Below are 11,926 nucleotides of genomic sequence, written 5' to 3'. Positions count from 1 at the left end.
TCATATAGCAGACCAAATAATTCATGGTGTGAATTCAATGGTATATAGGGGTATATACACATGATTCATCTGAATGTAATAGTTTTTCCTTGAACTCAATGCATTTCTATCTTGAGAACTCTAGTCGAGAGATCGAGGGGTTACCTGATAGAAGTAGTTTTGATATATCTTGAGAAAGAATATTGAATAAAATTGGAAAAACTTCAGCTTATGGGAATGACAAATTATATTGGATAATTTCATCTATTACTATTCATTGGAATGGTTAGGCGAACCAAAGGTCCTAACGAATTCAGTCAATCGTTGCATACTTTAGTATTGGTACTCTTGCTCTTGTTTTCTTTTTCTGTTTTTCAGTAGCTTTTACTCTTAAATCTGAAATTCGATTGTCCAAATAATTAGGAAAGGTTGTAGTTCTAATACTTATTTTGTTAAATCCTCATGGGAACTAGTGCACTTGCTAGGGTTATAATCATAGCTATCAAGTTTTTGGCGCCGTTGTCGGGTATTTAATCCTAAAATAATATTAGAACTTGTTAACCTTAATTAATTTGGATTTTGCTCTTTATTTAAATAGATGCTTAGGAAGTACCCTCACCATGGAACACCAGTTTGGCATCAAATTCAAACTTTTTATAATGGTATTACTCCATCTAATCGCTCCATTATCGATGCAGCTGCAAGAGGCACAATCATGAGTAAAACTCCAGAGGAAGCCTATGATCTAGTGGAAGATATGGTATCAAACAACTACCAATGGAGTAATGACCGAACCAATCAGAGGGGAGTACACCACATCGATTCCCTTGCAGCCATATCTGCTCAACTTGCTAATCTGAATAAGAATTTTGATACTTTTAATATTGCAGCAATTAATACATCTTCTAGCATCCCATGTGATTTTTGTGGTCAAATAGGACATACTAATTCTAATTGTCCATTAAGTAGTCCTTTTACTTCACATGAGAATGCTAATTTTATCTCTCATGCTGGCAGGTCGAATTTCAATCCCTACTCAAACACATACAACCAAGGATGGAGAAATCATCCAAACTTTTCATGGAGCAACAATCAGCAAAAGGCACCCATGGGATTCCAACAACAGCCACCCCCACAAGAAAAAAAGAGTAATTTGGAAGAGATGATTTATAAGTTCATCAATGCTACTGAAGCAAAATTCCAAGAACATGAAGCATCGATCAAGAACATAGAAGTTCAAATGGGGCTGATTGTAAATCTGTTGTCGGAAAGAAAAGAGGGACGGCTACCCAGCAACACGGAGAAAAATCCCAGAGAGCAAGTAAACGCCAAAGCCTTAAGAAGTGGGAAGACAGTTGGTGAGACCCAGAGTGATGACAAGGAAGTTGAGGCAGTTGATTCTCGAATGGAGATCGAAGGGAGTACACCTAAACTGAGTTTAGATCCTATTAAACTTCCTCTCACTTACCTTGAAAGAGTTTTGAATGATAACTTGGATGAGGAAGTTAAGGAGGTTTTGAACAATTTGGAGGCCGGTCAAGAAGGGTCCAAGCCAAGACAAGGTAATGCTCATTATATGATGTTGCCGATTTCTAATAAGAGACTGTTACCCTCTGTTTTGCAGGCCCCTATTCCATATTTAAACCCGCCTATGATGGATGAGAGGGGAAAACACCGGAAGTTGCAACTACAAGACCTGGAGGATCCGGTTTATGATAGGGAAGTTTGTTTTTTCTTTTTCTTTTTATAGTTTAGTTTTTCTGCGCTTTCTTTGCATTTAAACCTCACATTGGGGACAATGTAAGTTTTAAGTGTGGGGGAGGGGATTTAGGATTTAGGTTAGAATTTAGGTTGTGTTTAAAATTTGATTTAAGTCATATTTTTATGATTTATCCAAAAAAAAAAGACTCAACTCTTTTGGAATCAATTGAAACAATATTCTGGGAAAATTCTTGTGGACCTAGTAATGAGGTACAATTAAGAAATACACGACCTATCTGAAGCCATTTCCAGTTAAGCTAGTCCTAAATTCAGGTTTAAGTAAATAAGGTAAATATTTTTGGTAGGATGGAGCATAAAATGCACCTACTAGCCAGCAAATTCAACAGTAGGACGGAGCATAAAATGCACCTACTGGCCGAGTGATCCAAAAGTGAGACGGAGCATAAAATGCACTCACTCTCGATAAAAAGAAAAAAAAAAGAGAAAGGAGAGAGAGAGAGAGAGAGGAGATAAAAATGTTTTCCCTAGTTTACTACCTGGTTTGTAGTAGCAAAAATTGGATTGACTGATGAATGAATCGTGTATGACTTGGTTGTGTTGATTTAACGGTTTGCAATAGTTAACCTGGAATATTTGTGCAGAAAGATGAAGGAGAGTTGAGTTTAAAAATCAGTAGATAGTCAGTTTGTTCCTGTTTTATTTTTGCTTGAGTTTTGTCTTGCCTGAGGACAGGCAAATTGGTTGAAATTTGGTTGAAATTGAAACCATTTAGGCCTCATTGGTAAGTGCTACAAGATCTCATGCATTGGAACCCATGGTTATGGACCCGAATCCATTAGTATAGAACATTTTCTTTTCCAAGTGAAATCCCCTAGTATATGAAAGAGTGAAAAAGTGCTTTCGTTGTTGTGGAATAAGAAGCCTTCGTATCCTAATGCATGTATTTGATTTATTTGGAGCTATTAGAGCGGGATCCACTTTTTGGGGAATATGAGTCGAACCAATAACAAGAATATTTCTAGTGGAACATCTTTCACAATCCCTGGAGAGATAGTTCACTAATAGACCAAGGGATAAGTAATTCGACTCATTCACATACAAATCATGAATGTTTGGAATCCATATTATGCAGGAGACGTTGCTTTTGCTAATTCGAATTGAAGGGTGATATCAAATTGGTCTATTTTCGGCGTCATATACATAGTTAGCGCATTCGTCATAGTTAAAAGCTTTGTATCAAGGTCATTATCAATATTGTTACTATCATCAATATCGTCACTATCATCAATATCAATATCATCATTAAGATAACCTTTAGGCTTGCCATCCAGGAACTTGTTCGGAAATACCATAATGAAAGGAACATAGGAGTTTGCCGCTAGGTATTTGACCAAATATGATCGTCCAGTTCCTATAGAACCTATCACTAAAATACCCCTAGAGGGGGATAGGGCTAAGAGGAGCGAAAAGGGTTTTCCATGAGATGGGAAATGAAAACTATTAGCCCCAGACGAGGTTTGTGAATAAATGATTGTCTGATAATGAGCAAGGAATATCCGTCTTTCTGCTAAACAGGATCTATTGAACTCATAATTCATTAGATACTTTTTATGAATGTCAACTAAGTATTGTAAGTAAATTGATCCCGGTTGTTCAATCATTTGATAACCAGAGTTATTCTTTGATAAATGATCACTATGAGTCAGACTCAATAGAATTTGATCAATCCTTTTTTCTGTTGTTAAGGTGGAGAATTGAAACAAGAAACATGTCCTCTACTTACTAGGTCGGGCCAAATCACCCCTCATCAATTACCCCCCACTCCCCGTGCCAGGGGTCCCGACCCGGTGCGGGGAATTCATGACGAGCTCAGGTGGATTTGAACTAGTTCCCCTTTGGATTGAAGCCCGATCCAGCAGTCAGACCATGATAGCATATGATTGCATGTGACTTTTTGTCACTTCGTGTACAAATAGCATGTGATTGCAAAAAAAATTCCAAGTATAGATTACTCCGAGGTGTTGAGTTGACGAGCTAGGTGTAGTTAGGAATAACCTGAAGTCAATGTATGCCACGATGACTAGACATTATAGGGCATGTGCCCGACCTGCCTATACACCAATGAGGCTGAACACGAGCTGATTTTTTATGTGTTTCCCATGCCGAAGAGGCGACTGGGTCTTATTTAGCGCCAAGGTCTCTTATCAACTCGGTGTTGCGGCCCTTAGGCTTTGGGAGTGACTCATAGTCCACTCTCCATTGTGTGCCCTGACTAGCTCGCTGGTCTTGTGGACTTAGAGAAATCTTGCAGATGTCTTACTCTCAAGCTCATAGGTAGTACCTCTTCAAATTGTCAACATTCCAAGCACAGGGTACTTGCTTCCCTTCCAATGTCTCAAGCTCGTATGTGCCTTCGCTGAAAACCCGTCTCACCCTATACAAACCTTCCCAGTTCGGACCAAGCTTACCCACGCCGGGCTCAAGTACAATCACCTTCCGAAGTACCAAGTCGCCAACTCAGAACTAGCATCTCTTGACTCGAGCACTGTAGTACCGAGCTACTTGTTGTTGGTAGGTCGCAGTCCAGATGTAGGCCAGGTTGCGTACTTCTTCAATCAAATCGAGGTTCATCCGTGGTTCATCGTCATTGGCCTCTTCGCCATACGCCTCAAGTCGTAGGGTCGGTACTTCGATCTCGGCTGGGATGACGGCCTCCATACCATATGTTAAATTAAATGGTGTCTCACCTGTTGCGGTCTTGATGGTCGTTCTATAGGCTCAACGGACATTGAGTAGCTCGTCCACCCATAGACTTTTAGCTCGCGCTAAGCGAGCTTTCAGTCCGCGTAGGATGGCCATGTTCGTCACCTCAGCCTCGGCCTTGGCCTATCTATTTGCTTGCGGGTGTGCTACCGATGTGAAGTTCTATAGGCTCAAAGGACATTGGGTAGCTCGTCCACCCATAGACCTTTAGTTCACGCTAAGAGATCTTTCAGTCTACGTAGGATGGCCCTGTTCGTCACCTCGGCCTATCCATTTGCTTGCGGGTGTGCTACCGATGTGAAGTTCTGCTAGATGTCGATCTCGGCACACCAGTTTTGGAACTTGATATATTCGAATTGCTTTCCATTGTCTGATATCAACACCTTGGGCAGTCCGAAGCGGAACATTATGTTCTTCCAGAAGAAGTTTTGCACATTCTGGGCTATGATTGTCACCAACGGCTCAGCTTCCATCCACTTTGTGAAGTAGTCCACTTCCACAACTAGAAATCTTCTCTACCCGGTTGTCGGTGGGAATGGACCGAGGATATCTATTCCCCATTGGGCAAAAGGCCATGGGCTGGTCAAGTACTTCAGATCGGTGGCAGGTTGATGAAGGATGTTAGCGTGCCTCTCGCAATTGTCGCATTTCTTGACGAGCTCGAGTTCATCCTCTTTCATTGTGGGCTAGTAGTACCCTTGCCTTAGCGCTTTTTGGGTGAGCGCCTTGGCCCCCAGATGTCCTCCACAAAGACCTTCATGGATCTCGCGCAGTATTTGGTCTACTTCTAAAGGCCGCAAGCAACGCAAATAGGGGAACGTGAAGGACCTCCTATATAGTCGTTCATCAATAAGAACGTACCGAGCTAACTGACGTTCTACCCTCTGAGCTACATTACAATCTGTTGGTAGGGCCCCATGGAGCAGATAATCAACAAGCGGGTCGACCTATCTTGGTTCTGCTTGCAACATAGGAGCAACATCTTCTGCCCCCCCCCCCCCCCCGAGAATGTTGGGTCAAGGCAGGTCTTCTATGTACACCGTCCTCATCGTGTTGTCGCTTGTGCTAGCCAACTTCGATAGTGCATCAGCCATGGCATTCTCTGACCTCGGTACTTTCTGGATGAACCAGGAAAGGAAGTCAGGCAATAGTTCCCTCACTTTCACCAAGTAAGCCATCACGATAGGTTCCCAACCCTTGTACTCACTGTTTACCATATTCACGACCAGCTGGGAATCATTGCATACCACGACGTGCTTCGTGCTGACCTCCTTCACCAAGTTCAGCTCGACTATCAATGCCTTATACTCTGCCTCCTTGTTCGATGCCTCAAATCCGAACCGGAGAGCGTACTCCAGCTTCACCTTGCTCAGCCCGTACAGTATGAGTCCAGCATCGCTTCCTCTTTGATTAGGTGAGCCGTCAATATGGAGGATTCAGGGCTCCTCATCCCAAGTCGGGCCCTCCCTGACCGGAACCAGTGCCGCACTGGTTGACGCCTCCGATGTACTAATTGGCTCAGCCACCTTAGGGGCCGGCATGTTGAACGTGCACTCCGCAACGAAATCTGCCAAGACTTGTGCTTTAATCGCTGGACATGGCTCAAACCGGATGTCGTACTTGCTCAGCTCGATGACCCACTTCGTCAGTATGCCTAAGACCTCGGGCTTCTGCAAAACGTGCCTCAGTGGTCTATCAGTGAGGACGATGATAGTGTGATCTTGGAAGTAAGGCCGCAGCTTCTAAGTTGCGATCACTAGGGTGTAGGCCAGCTTCTCGATGTCGGGGTACCTCGTCTCTGCTTCTTGCAAAACTTTGCTTACGTAGTAGAAGGGCCTTTGACTCAGTCTACCTCTCGAATTAGTACCGAGCTAACCACCTCATCACTTGCTAAGAAGTAAAGTTGAAATTTGTCTCCAACTTCAGGTTGGGTTAAAACCGGTGGGCTACTTAGGTATTTTTTCAGCTCGTCGAACGCAAGCTGGCACTCTTCGAACCATTCATAGTCCTTGTTCTACTTGATTGCCTTAAAGAAGGGTAGGCACTGACCTGCCAATTTAGACAAAAACCGGTTTAAGGTGGCTATTCGACCAGTTATCCTTTGCACTTCCTTTATATTTTGGGGTGATCTCATATCTACTATGGCCTTTATTTTTTCCAGGTTAGCTTCGATGCCTCGCCAGTTCACTATGTAGCTTAGGAATTTGCTCGACGTGACCCCGAAGACACACTTGCTCGAGTTGAGCTTCATATTAAACTTCCTTAGAATTTGAAAAACAAAATTTAAATCATCAACTAAAGAATTTGAAAACCGGGTCTTCACGACCATTTCATCAACATAACATTTTACTTTCTTTTTGATTAATGGTTCAAAAACTTTGTTTACAAGTCGCTAGAAGGTTGCTCCAGTGTTTTTCAATACGAAGGGCATCACTTTATAACAGTATTAGCCTAGTTCAGTTACAAAAGCAGTTTTCTCCTAGTCAGCTAGGTCCATCCTAATCTAGTTGTAGCCGGAGTAGGTGTCCATGAATCTTAGCAACTCGTGCCCCAAGGTCACGTCTACCAAGCGATCTATTCTGGGAAGGGGGAAGCAATCCTTTGGGCAGGCTCTATTGAGGTCTTTGTAGTCGATGCACATTCGCCACTTTCTATTAGCCTTTTTCATGAGCAATGGGTTGGCCACCCAACTCGGGTATTGGGCTTCTTTAACGAAATCTACTGCGAGGAGCTTCCCGACCTCCTCATCAACTACCCTCCACCGCTTTGGGATGAGGTTCCATTTTCTTTGTCTAACTGGCCTGATTAAGGGGTCCACATTAAGTTTATGAGTTATTATACTAGGGTCAATGCCAGGCATTCTACCGCGGACCAAGCAAAAACATCTAAATTGTTGAGTAAGAAACTTACTAGTTGTGACCGAAGTGGTTCGCTTAGTAGAGCGCCGATCTGGAGGGTTTTCGTCGACTCAACATCACGACTAGGACCTAGACTGTCTCCTCTATTGGGGCAGCTCGCTCTTCTATGTGCTTGGGGGATGGCTTTAGTTCGACGTTGTTCGCCAACTTTGCCTTGTCTTTTAGTGCGGCTACATAGCACTTTCGTGACTTAAGTTGTTTGCCTCGTACTACCCCTACTTTGTAGATCGTCAGGAACTTCATGGACAAGTAGTAGGTCGACACCACCGCACGTAGGGCATGCAAGATGGGCTGACCTAGAATGGCGTTGTAGGGGGAGACGGAGTCACGACCACTAGGAACGTGTGCTCAAAGCGCATCGATTTGGGCCATGCTCCTACTGCGACTAGAATTGTAACTTGGCCAAGGGGCCTCACCACATCACCATTGAACTCAACTAGGGGCGTGTCTACCGGCTTCAGATCCTTTTACTCCAACTGTAGCTTGTCAAATGCCTCTAGGAACAAGATGTCTACCGAGCTCTCGGAATCTACTAGCACCCGCTTTACCTCGAAGTCGTTGATCACTAGCTTGACCACAAGGGCGTCATCATTCAGATATTGAATCCCGCACACATCATCCTTGGCGAAGTAGATTGCTTTCACTACCCGAGGTCGCTTTGGTGGGTTCTCATCTTCATGCTTGATCTCCTGAACCGACATCTCTTCCCGCTGTTGTGTTGCACCCCACAACGATTGACCCACCGGTGATCATGTTGATCACCCCGCGGATCGGCCTGTCCTCTGGTGGCAGCGGTTGCCGAGGTGGCTGTTGATAATTCCTTCTGCTCGACTCCGGAGCTTCTCTTCGTCGATCAACTTGGCAGTCCACTGTCTTCCTATCCTCATGCTTGATGAACTTCTTCAGATACCTACGACAAATCAATTCTTCAACCTCATCTTTGAGGTTTCGGCAACCTTTCGTGTTGTGCCCAACATCACGATGAAAATGGCAGTAGACGTTTGGGTTTCTGGTCACCAAGTCTCCTCGCATCCTGGGCGGCCACTTGACGTAGCTGGTATCCTTAATCGCCATCAAAATTTCACCTCGTTTTGCATTGAGGGGGTGTAGGTGGACCTCTGGATTGGAGGGGTCCTAGATCGTCGACCTGACCTAGAACCTCAAGATTGTGATTTCTTTGGGGACTTGCTCCGCCTGTGCGGGGACTTGCTTTGCTTCGACGACCTGCTCTTCCGTCGCCGGTGCTTGCTGCTACCAGTGCATTCATCTTCTCTCTTTTCTCTTCTCGCCTTGCTAGAGCTCCAACTTAAACCCGAGGGCTTCTTCCGCCTGGATGAACTTGCCGGCATCCTCAAGGAACTTCTCCATTTTTTTGGAGGGTTCAACCCGAGATGCCAAAAGAACTCAACATGGTGAACTCCCTTCTAGGCTGCAGTGAGCTGCACAACTCGGTCGAGGTTGGGTACTTGTAAGCACCCGGTATTGAACCTGCTAATGTAGCTCTTGATTGACTCGTTCTCCCGCTGGAACACATTTAGAAGGCTCACTGCTGACTTTGAGCACTTCTTACTTGTGATAAAATGCGTGGTGAACAGATCCACGAACTGCAACTAGCTCTTGATTGAGCCAGGGGGTAAGTTCTTGTACCACGTCCTAGCTATGTTCCTGAAAGTCATCGAGAACGCCACATACAGGCTCGCTTCATTGGCTCTAGCCAGTAGCATTAAGGATTGGAAGTTGTTGGCGTGGTCATTGGGGTCTGTCTTCCCGTTGTAGGTCTCCAACACCAGTGTCTTGAACCCTTGTGGCCTTGGGGCTGAAAGAATCTCCGGTGCCAGGGGGAGGGTAGGCTCAACAATACTAGAGTTGGTTGTGCAGCTACTGAATTCACTTCCTCCCTTGTTCTGTTCGCTGTTGCCGGCAAGCTGCTTCTCGTTGATGTTCGGCGTGCTCTATGATGGCGTCGCCTCCTTGCAGCCTCGTTGGTGTTGTTCACTTCGGTGTTGCTCGGCACCTCGACTTTAGTGTGCTCCTGTTCTCGGATGCTATCACGAGGTGGAAGCTGGTTCCTGTAACTTACGTCCTCACGAATGCGAACTAGATGCTGGCTGTTGTGGGGGACCGAGGGGTCTCGATGTGAGTCCGCGCTTCTTGCCTCGAGCTGACGGTTGTTGACTTGAGGCTCGCAGTTTTCACACTGTGAGTGCTATTGCTGATTAGTCCTGGTCTGACGGCTATCCTAGGGACGGTCCTTCTAATTTTCCACTTGGGAAGGTGGCGGTGTGCACTGACCTGCTGCTCGGTCCCGAGGTGGGGTCTGACCCCGAGGAGGGGCTGGGATCCAAAATGTCCCCGCGCCCCAGGAGGGGATCAACACACATTCTACTGCTGGTTCTGGTTATGAAGTGGTGGAAACTGTTGTCGATACTGCTAATGGAAATAGTACTACTGGTACTACTGGAACTGGTGGATCTGTTGCATCTAGAGAGCATAACCAAACACTTTAGACCAGCTCGTCAAACTATCGAGACCCAACCTCGGGAGGAACCACCGAGGGCTCTACAACCGAGATGGTGGTGCTCACCTGGGGCAGTGGGGTATGCAACGGCTGTGTATAGAACGCCTGGTTCTGCATTGTCGGCACCCGTGAAATAGTGAGGGGAATGATGAACTGACCAATGCAGACTGTGGGGAACTCTAGATTGACGTGAAGGGATGAGAGATCCATCATATGGATGGCCGAACCCTGCAGGTAGGTTGGGCGAAATTTCAAAAATTTCTCTCTCCCATGTGGGAATCACATTCCCTATTTTAGAAAACTGCATTTTCAAGGATCAATTTTAAACCTAAACCAAACTAGATCTGAAACCAAAAGGTAGGAGAGGGATATACCTGATACGGAGTAGCAGTAACTCCCAACGAAGGTGTTCACGCCCAAGGAAAACACCAAAGACTGCTCCCACTGAAGATGACACAAAGTAGGGTGGAGTAGAATCAGCAGGTGGTTCTTCAGCACGAACCGGACTCTTCAGCAAGAATTCAATGGAGGGTGAGTGAGCACGACTTTAGATCAGTTTTTCACCAAAAACTGATATCAAGAACCTTTCTTGATCGCTCCTACAGGTGGAGAACGAACTGGCTATGGCGGCAGCAATAGAGGGAGGCAGGAGCAGAAGATGGCATCAGTCTAACCGGAGCTGTCTTCTCTCTTGAATCTGTAATCTTGTTGGGTGTAGTAGGGTTCGCCCTCCTCCTCTATTCATAGCCTTAAAGAGAGCTTCTCCTAATCCTATTAGGAGTTTCCTAATCCAAATCTTATTTGGATATGGACTCTCTCTAAGAGATAAGGATAAACCCTTATCTTATCTGTAGATAAAGATCAGCCCTCATAATCTTATTAGGAGTTTCCTAATCCAAATCTTTATTTAGATCTGGACTCTCTGAGTGGATAGGGATAACTCCCTATCCTATCTGCTGATCTAAATCCCAGAACAACCCCTCTTTAAATAATCATATTATACCAGTTCGAATTGGGCTTTAGGCCCATTAAGTCCATGTGCTCACATATCCTCCAAACTGCTGCCCAGTTGAGTATCCTAGTATGGCGTGGGACCCAAACATTGATCTACACATCAGCCACATGGGTTCAGCCCAACCTCTGTTACAAGGCCTGGCTGAATTCATTGTAGGAAACAGTGAACCCCTGAGCCCATCACCATGGGCTCTTAATGGGCCCAACACTTACACTAAGTGGTCCCTGGGTCGAGCCACCTTATAAAAACCCAAAGACTGTCGGTAGATGCAAGATTATCCCATCAGGTATTACCCTCAATGGTCTTACACTTAACATCTCAGCCCATAATGATCAAACACTGCCCAACAAGAGAGGACCTCTCCCTCAGCTACAAGGAACAGTGCTGCACTCTCTACTCATATGGATCCCGGGAATTAAAACATTTTGAAACCATAATATATATGTATATCTTTATATAAATATATTTTGCAAAAAAAAATTCAATGGGTGAAATCGGTTGTCGGCAGCTTTGGTTTCCATCAGAGAGAGTGCATCCCTAATCATTCACTTTGTCCGACAAAGGGGCTGATCCTATCACTATAATCACCCACTCAGATGAATTCTCAGATTGTCCCAACTTACCTAGGTTTTGACCCCCTCTAAGGATTTCATTGATTGGCATATCAAAGACAGCCCAATCCGATACCTAGTGCAATATCATAATCGAGTCTAGGGGTTAGGTGTAACATTCCAATTTTGCCCATCAATCTCCAAGGTCTAGGAAAATACTGGAATTCTAGTCTGATTCAGGGTTTCAAGAAAACCCACACTACATGTACCTCAGGTCTCACCCTGGCAGCTAAGACAAGCCACCCCAACCAACTTGGCGGTACATCAGTATCAGCCTTGGCAAGATAAATCTCCCTAGATCTATCCAACGACTGTGAAGATTCTAAACTAGCACGAGTCTCATATGTGTTTAGTTTAAGGGTATTACATAGAAACACACCATAACAACATGAATCAAATA

Source organism: Nelumbo nucifera, chromosome 1 (genome assembly GCF_055504915.1).
Source record: "Nelumbo nucifera cultivar China Antique chromosome 1, China Antique-T2T, whole genome shotgun sequence".
NCBI lineage: Eukaryota > Viridiplantae > Streptophyta > Magnoliopsida > Proteales > Nelumbonaceae > Nelumbo > Nelumbo nucifera.
Note: the sequence above shows the minus strand (reverse complement) of the source record.